This window comes from Gekko japonicus, unplaced genomic scaffold, assembly GCF_001447785.1.
Source record: "Gekko japonicus isolate JY-2015 unplaced genomic scaffold, Gekko_japonicus_V1.1 scaffold863, whole genome shotgun sequence".
In the NCBI taxonomy this organism is placed as follows: domain Eukaryota; kingdom Metazoa; phylum Chordata; class Lepidosauria; order Squamata; family Gekkonidae; genus Gekko; species Gekko japonicus.
Window position 1 is genome coordinate 7,497 of NW_015167563.1, and position 6,146 is coordinate 13,642.

Sequence of the window (6,146 nt, forward strand, 5' to 3'; positions counted from 1 at the left end):
CATGGCTATAAAGCACATACATTAATGAAATAAACCTTATTACAAAAGAACAAAACAAACACACAAACAGAAATGTATAATTACAAAACATCACTTCTTCTTCCTTCATTACAGCATAATCTCTTAGTATGTTTTCAAAAGCCATATAAATCCCAAACAGTCTTAAACCTTTTTAATCAGCAAACATAAATTTAATCTCTTCTCTCCTTCTATTCTTTCCATATCTTTCTTCTTTCTTTCAACTTCTTCCAGGTGCCTTGCATTTTTGTATTCATGAATTTCCATCTTTGAAACTCGTCTTCCATAATTCAAATGATTAGTCCTCAATCTTCTATTCGGTTTAGTCTGTTTAACCCATACTTTTCTTCCTCTTTTTCTCTTTTGTCTCTTTGCCTTTTTTTCTTCTGAAGCAACTGTGGTGACTTTTTTTACATCTTCTTTTTCTAATACAAGGTCTGCTGTATCTTTTGTCCAATCTATATCTATCTCCTGATTCTCTTCTTTCTCGGATTCCAGTTGTTTATCCGCCATTTCTCTCGTCCCTTCCGAAAAGCCATCCCTCTTCTCACCAGCAACCTGAGTCATTTGGGTTTGCTCTTCATTATTGCTTATATCCTGACTCACATTTTGTGAGGTTTTAAGAAGATTATTACAAGCAGCTCTGAAGGTTTGTGATATTTCCCTTACCAGTAAGTTTTTAAACTGTTCTGCTGTGAGAGTTACAATTTCAGTGTCCGGATCCCATTCCTCGCTGCTCTCTCCCAACTCCATTTTAACGTTTCACGTTTCAACATGCAGGTTAACGTCTAAGTCTTTTAACCAAAGCCTGAATTGTCCTTCAACTTCAGACACACAGGACAGAATAGCTTTTCCTTACCCCTTCCTTTTTTGCAACGAAAATCCTTTCACTTTCTACTCGCTTCATGGCCGTTTTCTATAATATTGAAGTTGTTTGTTGGGGGTATTATAATCCTGTGCTCTTCTGGGTAATCTCTTGATCTTTCAAATCCTTCTTTTTATGATGTAATAGTTCCAAGAAAAAACAAACAAACAGCAGTTTTAAAAAACGGATGGTCAGGGCTGCGTCAAAAACATGGAGACCATGCTCCACCCCTCTCTTCGTCCCTGCTTCAGGGCAGTATTGGACACCCTCCTGCGCGATGCCGAAGCAGGGAGGGGCCAACAAAAAGCCCCCTGCCACCAGCTCTCCCTCCAGGAGATCCAGCGAGGCTCCCCGAGACCAGGAAGCACTCTAAAAGATGGAAACGGATCGGGCATCTCGGGAGCCACCTGAGAAACTGCCCGTCGCCCTCGCCCTTGCCGTACCACCGGAAGTCAACCTGTTCTGCTGAGTTTCTATTGCCCTTGCTTTTTTGCTGCCCCCTTCATTGGAAACAATGGGGAATAGGGCACCTTCTTTGGAAACAATGGGGAATAGGGCACCATAAACCCAATCCTTACCAACTTTGGAGGGCAGGTAGAGGTAGAGTCAGATGGAGATCCCCAGCAAGTTTGGTGTATCTAGCTTGTCAGGGGGCTGTTTTACCATGCCACAAACCTCAGAAACTGAACCAGTTCATTTGTCACCTAAAAGTTCATGACGGCTTGTGGCTCATAAACTGGACATACCACAAACTGAAATGAACTGCATTTTCTTGATTCATGCCCATCCCTTTCACACAGTAAATCCCTTGTCCCTGAGCACCACAATTCCACTCTGAACTGATCCTGTGTGTACCTGGGACGTTACCAGAGGGGAAATCCCACAACACATCTGTCCATGTGGGGATTTTTGTGAAGTGGCTCTAAAATTTTGGTCTAGGGTTCTTAAATAGTCATCTCAGTTTCTCCATAAATTGCGAATCATCTACCTTTGTTTCCCAGTGAAAGCAGTTCCTCAAGAATCCCTCCATTATACCACTTTTTAATTGTTTGGTTTTGTAGCCAGTATACACATGCAGTTCATTATACCTGACTCTTCCTTCAGTTCATTTCTGTCTCTCCCCCTGATTACAAATGCACATTCTTAAAAAAATATATTTATTTAAAAACTTTTATCCCATCTTCCTCCCAATAAGGTTCCAAGGCAGCTTACATATATGCATTAATAAAACACTACCAATAAAATCTTGGATGCAGAAGTATATATAATTGCTTTTTTTGGTACTATTTTATCTATGTGCCTCAGCAAAACATCACATGAAAAGGATCTTAATGCAGTGTTGACATCAGTAATAGTGAAACTGGATTTTTAAAGGAATGGATTGCAGCACACAGCAAACCCACAGAATAATGAATTAGAAAGGAGGAAATTCTCTAATTTTCACTGTAGAATGGCTCAGCCCACCCTACTTCATAGTCAGCTATTGCTGGCTATTCCTAATCATCTAAAGTTGAGGGGGAAGGACCTTGAGCCACAGATGGAGTAAAGCTAAAAAACTAAATAACAGAAAATGAACCTTAAGAGGATATGGAAGTATAGGGACGGGATATGGCATTGTGTGTGGATTGGAACTCCTGGAAATAACAGCCAGATAAAAGAATGGGGCAGATGTATGGTCTGTAGGAAGATGTATCCCTTTTTATACAATATGCTGAAAAGATTTATGGTAAGAAAGTAGAACTCATTTGGAGGCAGGAAAGGTTTTCTCTCTAGAACACAGAGACGACATGAAATGAGCTAAAAACCTTTAACTCATTTATGGTTTCCTGTGCTACCTATGAAACAGCAACCAATAATAATAATAATAATACTTTCATTTATTGATCGCTTTTTCCCACTCATGCGAGCTCAGAGAGATTTGCAGTTACTCAGAGACAATGGACAGAATACACACAAACACAGAGACAATACACACAAACACACACACACACAATTAAAGTCATTGTGTGCAACCATTTCACACCCACAGCTGGTTTCTGTATGGACATTCAAATTAGGTGGCAAAAATAAATTAGCTCAGTTTGGAGAAGTATCCAGAAAAGATAATGTAAACCCATCCTGTGTTGAATTAACAACAACATGACATTTATGAGTTAAAACATATGCACACATCAGCATTGTTGATCCCATGAAAATGACCACTTTGATGCCACAGTGTTCTGGTAATACTACTTCTTCAAGAATTTCAAGTCTGGCTACTAGCTAAGATAAAAATTAAAACCTTCACATCTTTGCAAAAGTCCATCAGGAAGGCCTATTTTGGAAACCACCAAAAAGCACAGGGGAAGCCAAGTGCCAAGCAGATAGCCAATGCCAAGCAGATAAGCTAATATCCTCGTGATGTCAGCCATGGCTGATTCAGGGCTCTGGATCTGCTGTTTCCTACTGTGGTTACTTTCAGAAGAAAGTGAATGGTAATAGAAGTGCCATTTTAGTGACCTGTTAATTATGCTAACATTTTATCAAGCAATTTAATCTAAGGTCCATTTCAGGGGGAGAAAAGAATTGCAAGTCACTTCAAATAGTAATCAGTGCCATCATTGCCTCAAGTACCATTCTGCCTAACCTGTTGTTCATTCAAAAATCTACTTATTTCCATACAATTAAGTGAAATTCTCACTGAATCCTGATTTACTTTAAATTACAGCATCACATACTATGGCAAAGAAGCTTTTTTTAAACAAAAAAAATAAATCAAATTTAAAGAAGCAGTGGCCTAGTAAGCTTCCAGGTCTGATAGGCCTAAGTTTTCTCTGCTGGTGTGCACTGGTACAATGCACTGATACCTCTTTTAGATGGCAAACTTCAAGGCCTCAGAGGCCAGCAGAGAAAGTGGCATGGGGGCTGGAGGCAGCGGGGCAGCCAATGTGCCCAATTGTACCCTCTAATGTCATCAGCAGGTGCAACTCTAGAATGAAGCAGGGCCCAGGAATGGATTGGATGCACCAAGCTGCAGCTGCTGAACAATCAGTTCAGGCCCCAGAAGACAGGATGGACCAAGCCACGGCTTCTGAGCAAATGGCCCAGCCAGGCCTCAGGAGGAGGAGGAGGAAGAGAAGGAGAAGAAGAAGAAGATTCAAGCCCTGGCAGAAAGGATCAGCTGAGCCCCCAGCAGACCCCTGCCTTGGGTGAGAGGTGTCTTGGTGAGACCCTACTAGGCATGTGGGAAGAGTTTCTGGAGGAGGGATTCAGAGGGAAGGGCCTCCTGGGGCCTTTAGGTCATTAGCCTTAAGAGCGGGCCCAGAATGCACCAGGGAAGAAGTTAGGGTTGCCACGTCCCTCCTGGCACCTGTGGGGGATGTGTGGGGGAGTGTGAGGGAGTAAATTTGGTATGGTGAATTTGGCTTCTACCATAGAGTTTTTACCCAAATACCAGAACATCATCCTGACTTCACGATGTGATGATGTCACTTCTAGGTCACATAGAAAGTGATGTAGACATGTCACTGCAATGTTCACTGGGCCTCACTATTTTTCTGGGTCAGTCCCCCCGTGCCAGCCAGCTGATCAATGGTGGGGTGGTGGGGTCTGGTGGCAGGGGACTCCTGCCTCCACCAGGCATCTGGCAGCCCTAGAAGAAGTGGCTAGCCTTTTGGGGAAGATACAGAAGAAAAGGCAATCATAAGAGAGGAGGAGGAATAAGGTGGTGAAACTAGGGTTGCCAGGTCAACTTACCTGGCCAGCGGGGGTCTCCCTATGTCCTTCCAGGAGACCAGAAGTGATGTTGGGCATTTTCAGGCCTACTTCTGGTTTCTGGCCTACTTCCAGTTGGGGGTGACACTTTGGTTTTTGGGCAAAATTCTATGGTAAATTTGGCTTCAATCAATAGAGTTTTGCTCAAAAACAAGAGCATCACCACCAACCAGAAGTAGGCCTGAAACTGGGAGTAGGCCCAAAACTGGACGCAGACCTAGGGTTGCCAAGTCCATCTTCCACTCCTAGCGGGGGACTTTGGGGGCGTTCCTGGAGGGGGCAGGGCATCCCCAACATGATGACATCACATTGGGGGTGTCCGCCACCGAAAAAAATCTGGCAGCCCTAGAAGAAGTGGCTAGCCTTTTGGGGAAGATACAGAAGAAAAGGCAATCATAAGAGAGGAGGAGGAATAAGGTGGTGAAACTAGGGTTGCCAGGTCAACTTACCTGGCCAGCGGGGGTCTCCCTATGTCCTTCCAGGAGACCAGAAGTGATGTTGGGCATTTTCAGGCCTACTTCTGGTTTCTGGCCTACTTCCAGTTGGGGGTGACACTTTGGTTTTTGGGCAAAATTCTATGGTAAATTCGGCTTCAATCAATAGCTTTGCTCAAAAACAAGAGCATCACCCCCAACCAGAAGTAGGCCTGAGACTGGGAGTAGGCCCAAAACTGGGAGTAGATCCGAAAAGGTCAGTTGGGAGTGGGATTTTCCCCACTAGCCAGCTGGCTGGCAGTGAGAAAGGACCTGTGAAAGTGGGGTTCCCCTATCCCCATCAGAGGGCTGACAACCCTAGGTGCAACCCTCTTCCCTCTTTGTTTCTGATAATGATTTTTTCACTTGTCTCACTGTGCTAAAACATATCTGTGTTTATTGTCTGATCAGATCACTGAAAATGAAAAATAAACTATTTACTCTTTATCGTTATATGAATTTGTAGTAATGTAAATGGGCACTGCGGTGGCTCAGAGGTTAAGACACTGAGCTGCAGACCAGAAGGTCTGTAGTTCAGTAATTCGAGACCCTAGTGCCGTGTGACAGAGTGAGCTCCCGTATCTGGCCCCAGCTCCTGCCAACCTAGCAGTTTGAAAGCAAGAAATTGCAAGTAGATAAATAGGTACCACTTCGGTGGGAAGGTAATAGCATTCCGTGCACCTCAGTGTTTAGTCATGCCAGCCATGTGACCACAGAAATGTCTTCGGACAGCGCTGGCTCTTCGGCTTGGAAACGGAGATGAGCACCGCTCCCTAGAGTCAGATTCAACTAGCTTTCGAGCAAGGGAAACCTTTACCTTGAGTAATGTAAATAAGTGCATTTATGCAAGTGTATTTGCAATATAAAAAGAGCTATATTTTAATCTCCTAATTACTTATATATGCATTTATTTATTTATTTATTTATTTAAAACACTTTCTATCAAATTAGGGCCTTCAAGGTGCTGAAGTTGTTCCCTCAAACACATTCCCCCCCAAGACCAGTTCATCTGTTACCTGAGTGGTATAAGACCCATG